Here is an 18,513-nt window from a genome sequence, read left to right on the forward strand (position 1 = left end):
AGAGAGAGAGAGAGAGAGAGAGAGAGAGAGAGGTCAGAGGGCAACCTCAGCTCCCATTCCTCAGGCACTGTCTGTCTTGTACTTTCTTGAGTCAGGGTCTCTCATTGGTCCAGATCATGAGGTAAGCTAGGCTGGCTGGCTGATGAGCTCAGCCTGTCTCTGCCTCCTTAGCTCTGGGATTTCAAGCATGATTGGGGGTGGGGAAGGCAGCAGGGTGGGTGCTGGAGATTGAACTTGAGACCTAAACCTGGCAAGGCAAACTCTTCAAAAATCCACGGTGATAAGTCCTTAGAGGCTTTCCACAGCGCACCTCGTTCCCTCAGACCCTCCCTGGTCTACCCTCCCCAGGCTACCCTCCCTGGTCTACCTCCCGCCTCCCGGTCCATCCCTGCAGCATGCACAGCCCAGGGAGCACCAGAACAGTGGTACTTCTCACTATTTGTTAGGAAGAGTAAAGCCCCCAGCGACCTTTTCAGTGGTGGGTTCACACAGCTCCACCTGGGTCTTGTCTGGAGCCTTAACTTCCCAGTTGAGTATTTGGGCAAATATCAACAGTACCCTATACTCCATGTAGACCCACATTTTAAGTCTTCCCTGGCCGAGGATTCCTTTCTGGTTGTTTCTGTTGACAGACATTTTCATGCTTGCTTATTTTATACAGTAAGTGTCTGGGAGTGTGAGTGCAGAAATGCAAGCAATTTAAAATTTGCATATTCACACCTGAATATGTTAAACTTTTAATATTTTATTCTGTCCTTTTTTGTTGTTGTTGTTTTTGGGTTTTTTTTTTTTTGTTTTTTGTTTTTGTTTTGTTTTGGGGGTAGGTTTTGGTGGTGACAGTTGTTTTGCTAAAAATAAATAAATAAAACATTTGGCTGTGTGGATGCTTCCTGGTCCCACTCACTTCCCTCTGCTCCAGTGGGTAACCATTGGCCTCAAGCCCATGGAATCAGTCTCATGAAACCCTTTTCAAAATGTTTCCTACGTGCCAGGAGTAGTGGTATACACCTACAATCTTAGAACTCAGGAAGAGAAATGGCCAAATGACCGATTCCCGATTGCAGAGGTATTATGATGATGCAGATCCAGAGACAAAGTATCTTTGGCTATCTTTTGTCCCCTTAGTAGCCAGCCATTTTCTACCTCATGTCTGACCTACCATCCTTTTAGCTAGCAGGTAAAACATAAAAATGGATCTTAACAGACTTCTAACTTCCACCAGTGTAAAATCTAAGAATGGCATCTGAAATCTGTATTAGTTCCTCAAGCAACCCTCTTACTTGGTGCATTCTCCAATGTATTTGGTAAAGGTCTCGACTTTGTTTTATAAGCCAAGAGAAGTTCATGTAACCGCTTCCATGTTGTAGTATGCTGTTTGGGACAGCTTGAATCCGTGCTCCTGGACCATAGCCACTCATATGTGGCTCAGAATAAGCTATGATGCTCCCTTTGAGGAGAGAGCCATGTCTTGCATGCATAGATAGGTCCATGAATAGAGGTTCAGATCCCCACTAGGAAGAGACTCAGCTTGTAAAGGAGCCGATGTGCTGCTCTCGAAACCCTTCAGAGTGAAAGGATGAGTCCTGGTGGAATTTTCCAGTGTCCCCTCAAGCTCATGTTTGGATACTAGATATCCAGCTGGTGGGGACACTTGGAAGCTATGAAGCCTTTAGGTAGAGGGTTCTGTCGGGTGGAACTGGGCCATTAGAGGCTGACCTTGAAGGTTATGGCTGCCACTGGTCCCTGTCTAGCTCTCTGTGCTTCAGCCACCTTGTGAACAGCTTCCCTTCCCACAGTAATGAGAACAGAATCAATCCCATGGCTATGGCTTCCCTGCCCCGAGGAACTGAAATCCCTCTGAACCTGTGAGCCAGGATAAGCCCACTTCCCTTAGGGTTCTGCTGTAAGGTTCATCTTTGTAAGGTCACAGTGATGTAAAAATAACTAATGCCAAGATACCTTTTATGCGTCTCTCTGTGTTTATGCATGCATATATGTACTCATGTTCACATGTGTGTGTTTGAATATGTGAACATGTCTGTGTACAAGGAGGACCAAAGCCAATATTGGTCAGTAAACTCTCCACCATATTCTTTGAGGCAGAGTCTCTCAATTGTGCCTAGAGTCCACTGGTAAGACTAGTTTAGCTAGCCAGCTTGCTCCAGAGATGCTGTCTCTGCCTTCTAAGTATGCTGGACAATCACAAACATCCAGTACTTACATGGGTGGGGGTATCCAAACTTCCAATCTCACAATTGTCACAATAAGCAGTTCACCGACTGAGTCATCTCTCCAGCCCCCGGGGATGCTTTTATTGTCCAGCCATTAGTTAACCACACATTCTGTCCCCACACTCCTCATGCACTGAAAAGGAGAATTGCAATACTGATTAATTCTATAAAGACATGTGGCATGATAAGGCATTCCCATTCATGATTCCTTCTGTTCTAGTCAAGGACTTTGTGTTAGGTAGATGCTGGAGTATCGGTGAACATGCATGAGCCTGAAAAGCCCCAGAGTCCTGTTCAGGAAATAGAGCCAAGCAGAACAGACACTCCACAAACCTCTGTGAAGATATTTTCCCAACTCCAGGACCAGGAACGGTTTAACTTCATGGAAGAAACTGCAAATCCCTACTGCTTCCCTTGTTGATGCATTTCATAGGCTAATTTTTATTTTGCATCGTGTTTTCCATACAACTGCCTCCTGGAAAGATTTCTACCAATAACTATGCAAACCTAGCAAGGGCTGTTGACACAGGTAAATAATCAAAGTTGTCATCAAGGAGAACATTTTTCATGAAACTCTTTGGAAAGAACATGATTTAACATGGGTGCCGCGTCGTTAGCTGATTGGAGAACTAAGACAAGTACGACGGCTTTCATCTAGCTGCATGCTGGTGCCTTGACTCAGTTCTTCCTGGTAAGAGACCACCAGGTTTTAAACCTTGGCTCTCTTGGTCGCATCTGTAGAACTTTGAACCATTTGTGTTTATTTCATCTCCGTAAACTAGTCCCCAGTCTCAGTTTGTAAAATAAAAATAGTTATATACCCATCTTACTGGATGATTGTGGGTACTGAGTGTTAAATCTAACATCTAGCACATCCCTAGATACACAGAAAGTCTTCAGCAATGTTGATACTGTTAACTTATGCAGGAATTTCTCAGCCCTTGTTTCTTTTTTTTAAACTTATTGCTTCTTTGTGAGTTTCACATCATGCACCCCACTCCTCTTCATCTTCTGATCCACTCACTCTTGTATCATCATTTGCTCTTGTAACCTCCCCTTTCAAAATAACACACACACACACACACACACACAAACACACACACACAAGCACAGAAAACATCTCATCATGGAAGCTCTAATGTCATAGTGTGTCCACACATCTTTACTTGCAAATGTTCATTGCAACGAGTCATTGGTCTGGTTCAAGATCTTTGGCTTCTATGACATCGTCAATATTCGCTCTTCATTGGGACTCCTCCAGGTTAACCTGTTGTTGCTGAGTCTTGGAGATCCTGCAGCTTTGGATCAGCAGGGCTGGCTCTTTCATATGTCCCAAGTGTTCACAGATGATATAGATTTTGGAGTGGGCCAATCAGAATCCTGGATCTGAGCCCGGGGTGTAGCTGAGCTCATCAGCCTACCAGTTCTCCCTTATCTGAATCACTAGACCAAGCTCTGCAACACTGTTATGGCCAGGCCACCTAATGCTGCCCCATAGGTTGGTGGCAGGGTCAGCTCCCCTCATCTCATGCCCTCGGGGCCAGTTTATCTGAACCCATGCTTCCAGAGCCAGCTCCTCTGTGCTGCCCAGACAAGGTCCCAGCTCTACTCTCCCAAGTGCTGCAGCCTGTGAGGGGCTGGGCCAGCTGAATCTCTCATACCTTCGGGGCTGGCTCACTTGTGCCTTCACCATCAGGGCCAGCTCCACTGTGTTGCCCAGGCAAGGTACAGGGCTCACTCTTCTGAGTGTTACAGCTAGTGAGAGGGAAGGCCAGCTCTCCTGCTCTCATGACCCAGCTACCGCAGATGGTGAGAAGAGAGAGACCTCATGATAAATGGCTTGGCCAGCTCTTTCACTCTGTCCTCAGAGGCTGGCTCACCCGTTTTCCTTCAACCAGGGCCAGCATTACTGTGCTGACCAAGTGCTGCAGCTGGTGACAGGCAGGGGCAGGTCACCTGCTCTCGTGACCCCAGCAACCCTCATTTTTAACCAGTTTAACTACCCACTGGCCTCCCTTGGCCTCTGGCTTCCTCACAGCTCCCTTCCCCACTTCTCTGAGGCAGGTTACAAGCTACCTTCATAAACTGCTCCACCGTACCCTTCCATCTGACATATCTAGCCCCTGTGAATTTACCTTCACACTGGCCACATGAACCGTCCCCAGCCTCTGGGAGCTGGTCTTCAGTGCCGCTCCGTCTTCACTTTCTCTGCACTCATTTCCTGGAATCTCTATGACTTCTTGTCTTAGTCCATCTGTCCAGTGCTCAATGAATCTACCTCTGGCTCTGCACGTGACATTTTGTGGTCATACTGTGAGCTCCCCGAAGGGGAGGAAGTGGTCATGATGTGGATGTGTGGACAGACAGTTGCTTCTGAGCTGTTCCCATCTGGTTAGGTCACTTTGGAAAATGTCAGAGAACACAAAAGGCAGGTGGCTGCCTTCTCTTGCCAATTACAAAATGCAAACAGAATGAGACTCTCAGGACTCTCAGTCAAGTGTGCTGGGATAGTTGAAAACACAAAGCTCGCGTGACTTGACCCTCATGTGGGGGAAGACATCTTCAGGGATAAAATAAAGGGAAGAGTGAGGTTCCTCAGCGGCGCAGCTGTCTCGGGCTGGTTGTGACTTAAAAGCGTATGGAAAGAACTGGCACTGGCCTTATCCACATTGGGCTATGAGAAGATGAAGTTCTCAGCAGTCATGGTGACTTCATTAATGAACACCCCTACCCCATGCCTGCAGACTTAATGTTTGTGAGGAAATAGGGGGACACCATGGCAGAAATTTCTTGGGAGACCCTGAAGTATGCTCACTATCACACTAAAGGGGTCCATAAGTTACTCACGGCTGAAACCAGTCTCACATCAATATATCACATAATGTGACCATTCAGACTAGAAAGAAAATGGCCACCAGACACAATCCATCCCTGTCTTGGAAAGCTGTAAGTGGGCAGTGAGTAAGAGAACCAGTCAAATTCTAAGATTAGTGCTGGGAGCCGTGAAAAACATCCCTTCATAGACATTTCATAATCTGGTGGAAGACAAATTCCCTAATCTAATGGAAGACAAGTTCCCTATACGGTCCAGATGCAAAGCTTCTTATACAACCCTATATGGGTCCGTGGAATTACATATGGGAGAGCTCTAGAGGCTTTCTTGATTTGGGGAGCTTTCGGGGTTATTTAATTTGTTCTGCTTTGTTTGACCACAGCTCAGTCCCACTGGCAACAGAGTGGGGCTCTGTAGCATGGCATGATTCTCTTTGTTCTGAGTTAAAAAGCATGCAGAAAAGAATAGCCTCTGTGTCAGACTCAGAAACAAACCTCAAAGAAAAGAAGGCCGGTGGCCCACCAAAGCTTACCAGTCAACGGGGCAGCGGCCAGTGGGTCTAACCTCACCACCAAAGCAGTTCTCTCCATCTCGACAGGTCTCCTTCCAGGTTTGATCAAGGGACCAAGATGGCACTCTGTGGTGGGGGAGACAGAGAATAAACAACGCATCAAAAGGACAGTTCAGAATTGTTCTGGTCTCCATTCAAAACCCAGGTCTGCTCTTGACGGCTTTGAGATATTAATCCATTTAGCTGATGTGTCTCTGATTATTTATCTGGAAAATGGGATTGAAGATGATATGGTACCTAAAAACTGGGTGGGCATACACCCAGGACCAGGATGTCCATTAATACTCCGATAAATTTCCTTGCAAATCACTGAGTCCTCTTCAAGTGTGGAGGCTAATCCTTTAATTATGGCCATGAATTTGCTCTGACGACAGAACCCCCAGAGAAGAATGCTCAGCTGTCGTCTCCAGACCTGTGACCCATCTCTTCCTGGAATATGTTCAGTGCTAGCACTTTCTTCTACTCAAGAGGACCTGACCACTTCTGACAACTGGGCTCTTATTCAGGCCCTTCTGGCATGGGAGTGATTCCTGGTTCACCTTCTGCCATAGGACTTAGCACTAGATTTTTAACCTTTCATTGCAGGATCTCATTTTCATGGTGATATCCTGGGGATCTTTTAACCTGTAAAATAGATATGCAATGATTTTCTGATGAACTAATTTAAAACAAAGATTTATTAGGTGGGTGGAATTTAAATACTGTATTGAATATTTAGGGTTTTCAAAAACACTTTCTAGATGCTGAAGAAATGGCTTAGTGGTTAAGGACATTGGCTGCTCTTCCAGAGGACCCAGGTTCAATTCCTAGGAGCCACGGGCAGTTCACATCTGTAGCTCCAGCTCCAGGGGATCCAACACCCTCTTCTGAGATTGCTGCATACACATGTGCACAGACATACATGCAGAAAAAACACCCACAATATAACACAAAGGAGAATAAATCTGAAAAATGTAAAACCTTTCTAATTTAAAATATTTTTATTAAAACAAAGAAGCATGTTTGAATGTGTGATAGAAAGCTCAAATGCTTTCTCTATCATACTGCGCCTGAAGTTTTGCTTCAGGCAGCCACTGCCAGCTCGCCCTTGGAACTCCCCAGAGTCTCTGCCGGTTTGCCCTTGAAATGATGGAAGAAGTCTGAGAACTGCTCCTCTATTGAACACCTTTCCCACCGGACAGCCTGTCAAGTATCATGAGCTCTTACTGTTGGAAGGAGATGCTGAAGTTTGTCTAAATCGATCTCGCTCCTGCAGCTCTTCCAACAGATGGCCACCCAGCCTCTGCTGGATCCGGCTCAGAATGGAGAAGAGAGCACATGGCCGTCGTTGCCGTTCAGTCCCCGGCCAAGTCTAATTGTAAGAATGTTCTTTTCTTAAGCCTGGCAGTGTGAACGTGGGCTGGGGAGTGAGGCAGACTTCAGCTGGACTTTTGGATTTATCATGAAACCTTGCTCCGGGAGTTTGGTTGGTTGTTTGCTTGCTTCTGTTTGGTTCCATAATAACTCAGCTCTCTTGGTAGCACGGAAAGACTCCACCATGGCACAACTAGACCTCAGTAGCTTCACTGTAAAATGAGCCCAGTGGTGTTTAGAGGTGTCATGGGAATTACAGAAAGACAAAGTGTGAAAAGACCCCAGCATTCTACCCCACGTGATCCAGCAAACCTTCACCACCGCCATCTTTGTCTCCCAGCATAGCTTCAGTGAACGAAAGTTCTAGATGTGTGAGGCCTCTGCTCTGTGCAGACACCAGGTGGTTCATCAGCCCTCCAATGCATCCAAAAGTTGTTTCTTCTGACTTAAATAACTCATTCCTTCCTCAACCAAGTAACATTCAGTCTCTTAACATAGTATCTCCCCCCTCCCCAAAAGCACTGCTGAAGGATTCTTATAGTCGGGCGCAGCAACAAGTAGTTGTCATCTGAGCACTCAGAAGGTGCAGGCAAGAAGATGGTGATATCAGAGCCAGGCTGGGATGCACAGCTAGATCCTAAGTAAAAACGAAAACAAGTAAATGATTACAGGTGAATTTGAGAAATGTTAGAAGATAGAAAGTGGGTTAAAGAAAATAATATGAGCAGGGTAGGGAGATAGAAGGGACACCAATTTGTACATAGAATACAAACTAAAACACTAGAGTCTATAGATGGTGTGTGTGTGTGTGTGTGTGTGTGTGTGTGTGTGTGTGAGAGAGAGAGAGAGAGAGAGAGAGAGAGAGAGAGAATGCCATAATGAAACCCATTAGTTGAAAACTCAAAAGAAGTCTTGTGAGAAGGAATTAGAGATGTTCTCTATAGCTCTGTTCATCAGAATAGCATTTTTCAGGCTTTTCCACTCTAATATGTATACTGACTTTAAAAATATTTTTTCTTAATTGGAGTACAAGAGTTGAGTAGCTCACATTCAGGGGAACTGGGCTTGGGGCTGGGGAGCTGTCTCAGTCATTAACGTGCTCATACCCCTGACAGCAACCCACTACCCGTGTGGCAGCACCCACCTATACTGTCCACCTGGGAAGCAGGCACCGGAGAATACCTGGGGTTTGCCAACCAGTCTGTCTAGAGGAATCTATCCAGGTTCAGAGAGAAATCATGTCTCAAAGCATTATGTAGACAGAAACTGATGAAAACAGCCAATGTCAACCCCTGACCTTCTGTACATGTGCCTGATGATGTCAGTGGATGTGTGCTGGATCCTGCAACATGCTCCTCATGTACTTGCACACGAATGCACATGAACACACACACACACACACACACACACATACACACACACAGGGTGGGGGAGGGGTGTACACAGAGAGACAGACACAGAACTGGGCTTTCTCATAGCATTTTATTCAACAGCATGATTTGATCAAAATGAGGACATTCTCACCTCCTTAGAGTGCTGACAGACAGATTTATAATGTAGCACTGTCCACAAGGCAGCCATAGAACTGGAAGGATGGACTGAAGGGAGATCTAGCCACAGCGCCCAAGTTGACTCACTTTCTTGCTCTGGAGTCTGAAGAAAAATAATGTTAGCCCATGGAACTTCAACAACTGGAGATCAGGGGTCACAAAGAGAATCCCAAGGACTCCCGTGTTTTCATCATGTTTCCCTCCCCCAAAACAGAGCCCATTGAGTGTATTAGGTTCTCACTCACTCAACTAACTCTCCCTCCTCCTCCTCCTCCTCCTCCTCCTCCTCCTCCTCCTCCTCCTCCTCCTCCTCCTCCTCCTCCTCCTCCTCCTCTTATAAAGAGGACCAACCAAGGAGTTTGGAATTGAACTGTCTCCTAAAACTGATAAGCTGAAGTTCCAAAACCAAACTATGTTTGGAGACAATGCCTTTGTGGAGACAATTAACAGAAAAAAAAAAAAGACAACAGATAGTATTCTCACTCCACATGCCTCAAAGGAAAGGCCATTGACCCTGACCTTAGTTTTCAGGCAGCCCTCTGTAAAACCAGACAGGATCCTTCACCAGGATGAGTTCATTTACAACTTGATGTAGTCTTCAGAGCTGTGAGAAATAAAATCTCTAAAGTGTAAGCGACCCAGTATGAGGTCATTGTGTTAGCTCGTGAGAGTCGCTCTTCTCAACACTCTGATAAAAAAATCCATGACAGGAACAACCTGAAGGAGAAAGGAGTCGTTTGGGCCCTCGGTGTCAGAAATGTCAGTCTGTCATAGCGGAGAGAGCATGGCAGAGCAAAGCATTCACATCATGGAGGGTACAAAGCAGACAGGGGGACAGGAAAGAACCAGGGACAAGATTCTTTCAAGGACCCAGTGACCTAGTTGTTCTGGCAAGGTCACCTCCTAACATTTGCACAACCTCCCCAAATAGTGCCATCAGTTGGGGACCAAACGTGCAAGCCACAAGTCCGTGAGAGACATTTTATAATCAAATTATGATATCTCACTGTTGGGCCCATGCATTTAGCTAAGCTCTGAGAGTCCTCACATCTTAGTAATGCCAGCGCTGTTCAAAGTCTAACTCTGGAGTCTCTTTTAACACTGAAGGCAATTCCTAACTGTGAGCCACTATAAAATCAAAAGGAAAGCCACACCCTTTCAACAGCTAACGGTTCAGCATGAGCAACTCTATTTACGAAAGAAAAGGTCGGGATCATAAAAAAGATGGATGTGACCAAAGAGAGACCCAAACCAAGCATGGCGAACACAAATCCCATAGCTCCCTATGCAGCACCCAAAGTACGCGCTGGCATAGTATGAACACCAAAGAGTTGGCAGGCCCCCTCTAGTGCTGACTGGAGCCCATATGGTCTCTCTCCTAAGCTGGCAAGTTTCATTGTCTGAAGTTTCCAAAAATTGCATGTTCTGGTGTCATTAATGTCCTTGTGTTTCTACTGCAGCTAAGGCTTCATTCACCCTCACAGCTTTCAAGCGTTGCCCTCTGGTGGGCTGACGGACCCTGACCTGGCCTCTCAGGTCTTCCTTTGAAGGCTAGGTAGAAGCCTCCATGGCTCTGCGATGTATGTTTTTCAAGTCTTTCAGATCTACTTTTGGTTCCTGTAAATCTTGCTAAACCTGTCCACAAAACCAAGCCATATTCTAGTTGTTACAATGTCCTGAAACTTTCTCCAGAAAGTCTGTTAGTTCATCGTCTATGAAGTTTCATAGCACGGACAAAATGTAGCCAAATTCCTTGCCAAGATATGACACAGCTGGCCAATCATCAAGTTCTCAGTGGGGTCCTGATTCCCACCTGAAATCCATGAACTGGGCCTTCCCTGTTTGGTGCTAGTCTGGTCTTCGGAGCTTCCACAATTATCATCCAGTAAGTTCTACTTACAACATTTTAAGCTTTTTGTATCTGGCTTCACCAAAGTCTTCCCACCAAACAGTTCCAAAGGCTTAAGAACCAGATTTAGGCCAAGCAACAACCTCAATTCTTTGATACCAATTTCCTATTTAATTACTTTTCTCATCACTGTGACAAAAAAAAAAAAAGTTCATCATAGAAAAGATGCTGGCTAGTTTATGTCAATTTGACGCAAGCTAGAGTCACCGAAGAGAAGGGAGTCTCAGTTGAGAAAATCCCTCCATAAAATCTGGCTGTAGGCAGACCCGGAGGGCATTTTTTAAATTAATGATTATGGGGAAGGGCACAGCCCTTTGAGGATGGTGCTCTTCCTCGGCTGTGATCTGGCGTTCTATCAGAATGTAGGCTGATCACACCATTGAGCAGCGCCCCTCCGTGGCCTCTGCCTCACTTCCTGCCTCCAGGTTCCTGCCCTGTTTGACTTCCTTCCCCCAACTTCCTTCAGTGATGATTAAAATTTTGAAGTGTAAGCCAAATAAACCCTTCCCTCTCCAAGTCCCTGCGGTTGCGGTGTTTCATGATAGCAACAGTAGCTAAGACAAAGGAGAAAGCATGGCAGAGCACTGCAATTCTCAGGCCCTTGAAGCAGAGACAAGGGAATTCCAGCACTGTCCGGTTTCTCCTCTTTAATCTCTTTCCTCCATCTGAGCTCCCATCAAATGGAACGATGTCGCCCATGTTCAGGGTATGTCTTCCTGCCTCAATTATCTCTCTGGAATGCCTTCCTAGATCCCTCAGAAGTGTCTTCTAGGTGATTCTAAACCCAATTACATTAACATAAGCTGGACCCTTGCAACCAGCACTGTGTTCAAGGTTGAGAATGAATGGTCAGAAAACTTACCTGAACCCAAACCCACAGAGCCAGACGGACCTGGGACATGCCAATTATGGGGCTGTATTCAAGGAAACTGTATGGTCAGAGTTCTTGTTGCTAGGGAACAATCTGCTCTCATTGGTGCCACTTAAACCAAGAGGGGCTGAAGCTTGGAGATGTCAGCACTTGGGAGTCTCACCCAACCACTGGATTTTACAAACAATAGGAAGCGTGAAAGATGACACTTGATGTTCACCCAACACAGGAACATTTATAACTCTCTCTCCATTACTTCATGCTGACATTTTTAGTTTTAAAGAAGACAGGCCACTTCCACTGAGAGCAGGTGATAGGTGTTGTCTTAGTTAGGGTTTGACTTCAGTGAACAGATACCATGACTAAAGCAACTCTTATAAGGATAACATTTCATTGGGGCTGGCTTACAGGTTCAGAGGTTCAGTCCATTATCATCAAGGTGGAAACATGGCAACATCTGGGCAGGAATGGTGCAGGAGGAGCTGAGAGTTCTGCATCTTCATCTGAAGGCTACTAGCAGAAAACTAGCTTCCAGGCAGCTAGGACTAGGGTATTAAAGCCCACACCCACAGTGACACACCTACTCCAACAAGACCACACCTCCTAATAGTGTCACTCCCTGGGCCAAACATATATAAGCCATCACAGGTGGGGAATCGGTAGGATGTCTAAATCCTTTCCCTTAAACCTCATCTGACTCTCCTCCATTCTGCTAGCCTGGCACTCAGTGGTGAGATCCTCTATCTGTGCTTTCCAATTTCACAGGCCACCCTCAGCCTTCTCTCTAAGAATAAGTCCTCCGCACGCAAGAAATGAAGCATGCTTGCTGGGCAGTGGTGCACATTGGTAAAGCCTAACACTTGGCTGTTGGAAGCAGGAAGACCACTACTAGCTCAAGGCTAACCAACTCTGCACGGTGAATTCAAAGGCATCCTTGGCGAGATGAAATCATGCCTCATAAGAAGAAAAAGGAGAAAAAGGAGGGAGAGGCAAGAAAGAGAAAGAGATATACTTTCTTTTGTTCTTTCTCCTTCCCTTCCTCCCTCCCTTCCTTTCCTTGTTATTTCTCTCAGGGTTCTCCTCTCTCCTCCCTCCCTCTGTAGTTTGCCAAACCTTTGTTAAGCCTTTCCTCTCTTACAAATGACAATGGCATGTAAGAAGGTAAATTCTAGGCCATGCTTTTATGGAGTTCACAGCCAGAAAGAAAAACAGTTTTAAACCAGAGCTGAGTTCAAAATTGTACCAGGCTATGAGGTACCACTAGCTTCACGAAAGCAGAGATACCTCACATGTGCTTGCAACCTCCACTTTTTTTTCCCCCAGATGGTGCTGGAGTGGAATATTATAAGCAGAGGCGACTGTGTTGGTGGCAGTATAGCAGCCCCATCCCCGTGCTGGGAGCTCTGTGCAGGAAGAAGCTAAACCTTAGGAGTGGGTTCCTCTCTGTCACAGAAATACTCTGACATGTGATTTTTTTTTTTTTTGCCTTGAATTACTAAGCTAAAAAATAAGCCAGAAAACCCTATTTGTCTAAAAATAACTGAGTCCTTCCTTATATCAGGTTCTCCCAAACTCAGTTGGATGTCCCTGCCCACACAGATTCCTGTCCTCACACTCGTGGTATGATGTCAGTAGGGAGGGCCCAGACAGGACCCTGTTTACAGTTCCCCAGGAGACTTGCATCCCCACTGTAGCTGAGTCCCCAGAATCCACCCATTAACGCTTACTGTTCTTTTTTGAAGGCTAGGCTTCCTTCCTTCCTTCCTTCCTTCCTTCCTTCCTTCCTTCCTTCCTTCCCTCCTTCCTTCCCTCCTTCCTTTCTTCCTTCCTTCTTTTCTTCCTTCCTTCCTCCCATCATTCCTTTTTTCCTTTCTTCATTTGACCTGTTGTTGTTGTTGTTGTTAGAGGAGGAGGAGGAGGAGGAGGAGGAGGAGGAGGAGGAGGAGGAGGAGGAAGAGGAGGATAGGGTCTCACGTAGCTCAGGATGGTCTTGAACTTCTCATTCTCCGGCCTCCACTTCCTGAGTGCAGGGATTGCGCCATGTTCTATCCCTGCTGTGTCTCACTTATTCCAAGCTGGCTTTGGATTCTATGAACCTGAAGATAGCTTTGAAATTCTAATCCTTCTGCTCATACCTCCTGGGGGTTGAGATGACAGATGTGTGCCACCACACCCAGGTTATGCAGTGGTGGTGATCCATCTCAGGGCTGTGTGCCTGTTAGGCAAACTGAGCCACATTCTTTTTCCGTACGACCATTAAAACATGTCCAAACGGAAGTATAACTTTCCTATTTACGGATGGGAAAACTGAACTGAAAATAGAGACGCTGCATCGTTTGCCTAAGTCATGCCCATGCAAGCCCACTCCACAACTGGGATTTTTAAATTGTGATCCCTGGACCACCAACTTTATTATTTCCTGGGAATCCCCAGTGAGCCACTGAATCAGCAACTCAGAGAAGGAAAGTCCAGCAAGATGTGTTCTGGCAAACTTTGGATGTAACTTGGTACTTGTTAAAGACTGAGACCCACTTAAAGAGTAAGCGCTTCAACTTGGCACTATGTCATCTGCCTATAGTCACAGCTACAGATAAGAAGCACTTTAGTCTAGAAGGTTAAGACACATCTGGCCAGCAGAGGATGGTCTCTCTCAGAAGGCTGTATTCTTCTCTATGCTGTAGTGCATCTCTTGTTCTCCAAATGCAAAACAAACAAACACAAACAAAAACAAACAAACAAAACACCATGGAGAGAAATCCATAAAAACAGATTCTTTTTCAGTTCTCCCCAAAGACATATCCACGGAATTAAAGGTGATTATTCAGTCTCTAAACTTAGTCTCCATCAAGGCTCCTTATCATAGCAGTTAGTACCTTGTTTAAACCTCTGTTCTCTCACCCTGTGAGGCTGTCTGGACACTGGTCTGTGAAGGGGGAACTCATAGCATAACTGTTGGATCCAGCTTGATAAGAAATTCTCTTTGTCAGCCCAATCCTGTCCTCTTCTAGGCTAACAGCTCGTTCAAAGCAGTACCCTGGAACTGTCACGTGACAAAGGTCACTAGACACTGACTGAGTACTGTCTGTATCAGAACATCTTAGAGGCACAGGAGACACAGTATTTCAACAATCTGAACAATCCATGGGAGAAAAAGTATCTGCTCAGGACCTCCAAGACCAAGTTCTCAGCACAAAGGAGATGTATTTGCCCCAGGAGGACAGAAGGCAAGGTATAGGAGACAAGGACAGGAGATAGAGGATGAGGGAGAAGGGGAAGGAAACACGGGAGATTTGTCAATGGTGTTTGCCCTGGAGGTCAATAGAACAAAGGACGGATAGAGAGGAGACAGATGTGGGCCATAGGCAGATGGCAGTTTATGAAGGTAAAGGAGGAAACCTTGTGTTTGGATGAGGTCTTTAATCTTAATTGGGCATGTTCATTAGGTGAGTCTAGGGGGCCTTTGATTGCTGGACTTCAATACTTGGACAGCTGGACCTTGAGAGTCAGCCTCAGGAGAAGGAAGTGGCCAACTAAGGGACTAGACCTTGGTGGCTAGCTTCAGGAAGGTAATCTAGCAGGTTCTAGCAAGGCAGAGGAAATCAGAAAGAAGGGCAAGGCCTTCCAGCATCATGCCTGCCATGGCTGAACTGGCTAGAGTCCCTTCAGTCCATATTACTTACTATTCATTACAAAAATGAAGAAACTCAAGTGTGGTGTGAGGCTCCCACCCCTAATCCTCACACTCAGGAGACAGAGGCAAGCCAATGTCTATGAGTTTGAGGCTAGCCTGATCTACATAGCAAGATTCATTCCAGGGCTACAAAAGGAGATTCTGTCTCAAAACAAAAACAAAAACAAAAACAAACCAGTATACAGATTATGCAATTTGCCCAACAACATGGCAAATAATATTTGAGCTGAGGCTCCAACTCTGCCTCACTCTGTGAGCATGTTCTGTTCACGGTGCTTCACTGCCCAGCGCAGGCCTGTCTTGAGCAAGCCTTCCTGTTTGTAGTGTGTTGGAAAGTCTAACCCCCATGCTCCAACTCGTGAGGCTTCTTTGCAGCTGAGCCCAGGCCCTGGCTCTGCCATCCTCTCCTCTCTATTTGGTCATCATACCTAACAGGGTGAGGCTTCCTGCTGCTCCGCCTCTCATTTCTATAGGAACTTCTTGGTTTTTTTTCAGGCCAGCATCCTCTCCTTATATGTTATCAAGGTCTAAACACATGGTCTGCCAATTCCCACTTTCTAAGTCAGGTTATTTTATTCTTTCCTTCTTTGTAATCTTACCATCTCTGTTTTGAGCAGATACTTGGTACGAGTTCAAACACGGCTGCCTACCCGTGGCGTGGCCACCGCCTAACAAGGAACTCTTGGCCCACTTCAGAGCCAGCCTCCTTGAAGCCACCCTCACATTTAGCAGCCTATCTATAGAATCTGTCTACCATGGGGCAGGGGCTACAGAGAAGCTAGATGTGAGTCAGGGAAGATCCTGTTTCTTTGCTTGTGAATTCCATCCTGATGGTGGCACCAATACTAAGTCTGGTGTTGTAAACTGAAAAAAAAAAAAAAAAATGCAAAGATGGGAATTTAGGATGAGATCAAACTTAGCCTTGGCTAAGCATCTCAGCCTTGGCTCTGTGATGCTCACCATAAGATGTCTGTGAGGATGTGGAGGGGAGCTCCCTGCAGAGAGGCTTCCTCTCCGGACTTGGGGAGGCCAGGCCAAGGCAGCCTGCAAGAGAAACAGGAAGTTCTACCAACAAACAAAAGGGAGAAGGAAGCTTCCAGGATCCTGCTCCAAGCATCCTACTGAGATGCACTTTATCTTAGGGGGAAATTCTGCTGAAGGAAGTGTGAGCTAAATGAATAAAAAGAGAGAGAAGTGGCAAGCAGATAGGTTGGGTCATCTTGACAAGGATCTAATCTCTGGGTCACGTGAATTGCTAGGAGCTCTGACACCAGCACTAGCCACAGTTTCATGGAGATCGAGTCGACGCTTACCTTTTAATCCCCACTGTAGTTTTTCAGGGCACTAGAGTCTTCCTAAGCTCTTTGTGCATATGTGTTAGTCCGGTTTCTATTGTGGCGTAATAGCACAAGCAAAAGAAACTTGGAGAGGAGTTTATTGCAGCTTATAACTTAGAGGTCGCGCTCCATCACTGAGGGAGGTCAGGGCAGGAATTCAAGGCAGGAACCTGAAGGCAGGAACTGAAGCAGAGGCTGTAGAGGAATGCAGCTTACTGGCTTTCTCCCCATAGCGTTGGCAGCCTAGTTTCTTATACAACCCAGGACCACCTGCCCAGGTGTCTTAGTTAGGGTTACTTTTGTTATGAGAAAACATCATGACCAAAAACAGGTTGGGGAAGAAAGGGTTTATTTGGCTTACACTTCCACATCACTGTGCATCGCTGGAGGAAGTCAGAACAGGAACTCGAACAGGCTAAGAACCTGCAGGAAGGAGCTGATGGAGAGATCATGGAAGAATGCTGGTAGCTAGCTTGCTCCAAATGGCCTGCTCAGCCTACTTTCTTATAGAAACTAGGACCACTAGCCTAAGGACGGTACCACCCACAATGGGATGAGCCCTCCCCCATCAATCGTTAATTTTAAAAAGGCCCTACAGACCTGCCTACCACCCAGTCTTATGGAGGCACTTTCTTAATTTAGGCTCCCTCCTCTCAGATGACTTTAGCTCGTGTCAAGTTGACAAAAAAAAAAAAATCAACCAGCACATTACATTGACTAATTTATAACTTGTAAAAATTTATAACCCTGTAAAGGAGCTACCATCATCATCACAGGCCTTTGTAGGACACAGAAAAGCTGACTACCTTGCTGAAGGTCACGTTCACAAGGCTCAGACGCAGGAGCTGAACACCACTCTTTTAGTCCAAACTTCCTAGTCTTGACCCCACACTGACTACAGAGCAATTCATGAAATGAGTAGCATTCACTTTCACTCATTTTATCAATTCCTTAAATATAAATAAAGCACAGCAGAAAGCAACTTGAGTTGGAATCCTTATGTTATTCATGAAGTATAGGACCTTGGACATTGACCCTAAGAGTGGATGTTGGGAGTGGGATTATGTGTAGTACTGGCACACAGTAGGTACTTAGTGACTCTTTCAATAAACTCACATTCATTGATGGTTACCAGCCTTTAGGTCAGTGCTAAGCCACAGACAGACACACATCCACAAAATTATCCAATGGACTCAACCAGTGTGTACTTCTGCTCTCCCTACTGTGGAGCGGGAACCAGATCCATCCAGACAGCCTCCAGCAGTTCTTCCGGATGTCTCTTCACAGGTGATGATGCAGGGTCACATCTGAAAACCTGAAACATGTCTACTTCACTCAGACACTGGGGAAAATGTGTGAAAATTTTATATGGGCTCTGGATATGTAAACGGAAGGTCCACTTTGGGGCTCCCCTCTCTTGGGATACCTAGTAACAGGCACCCTATTATCCTAGCATCTATCTGGTTCTGGCTCTTGGCCAGTCCAAAGAGAAGAAAGGGACTAGAGGGATGGTCTCTCCTCCCTTTCTCTGAGCGACAGTGGCATCCTTGGAACCTGAAGGGTAGAGATAGAGGCACACTGCCACACAGACACCTCACTGTCTTGCCTCCTTTTTTCTTGGGGATGCTTTTTCTGGGTCATTCCGAGCCATTGGGCTGCATTAATAACTTTGCCAGGCTCAACTCTCACCTCTGCACCCTGCTGGATGCACAAGGGAAGCTCTGTGGAGGATGGTCCACAGAGACAAAGGGAAGCTCTGTGGAGGAGTCACACCTTCTCCACAAGCCTGGCTTTCCTAGGAAGCTTTGTTTCCCCCCTGCAGCAGCAAGGTAGAGCAAATTGAACTAACTGCTCTTAAATCAATGAAGCCATTGTGTGAGCTTCCTAGAGCAAAGGGGTTTTTGTTGTTGCCTCCCCACCCCCGCCCCTTCCCTCTCTCAGTGCTGGTGTAGAGCAGAAATTAAACCTGGCCACGGGCTAAGAGGAGAAGAACCTGCATAGAGAAACCTTTCTTTCTTGATTGAGGCTTAGATTTCTGTGCAGATCCGTAGATTTATAACTGGAATTGTTACTAATGAGCATTTACTTCTACACATGCGCTTTCACAATCTCTTCTCCCCCTTTTCACCTCACACTGGTGCCAGGCTGAACCCAGGACAATGGGACT

This window comes from Mus pahari, chromosome 2, assembly GCF_900095145.1.
Source record: "Mus pahari chromosome 2, PAHARI_EIJ_v1.1, whole genome shotgun sequence".
Taxonomy (NCBI): Eukaryota; Metazoa; Chordata; class Mammalia; order Rodentia; family Muridae; genus Mus; species Mus pahari.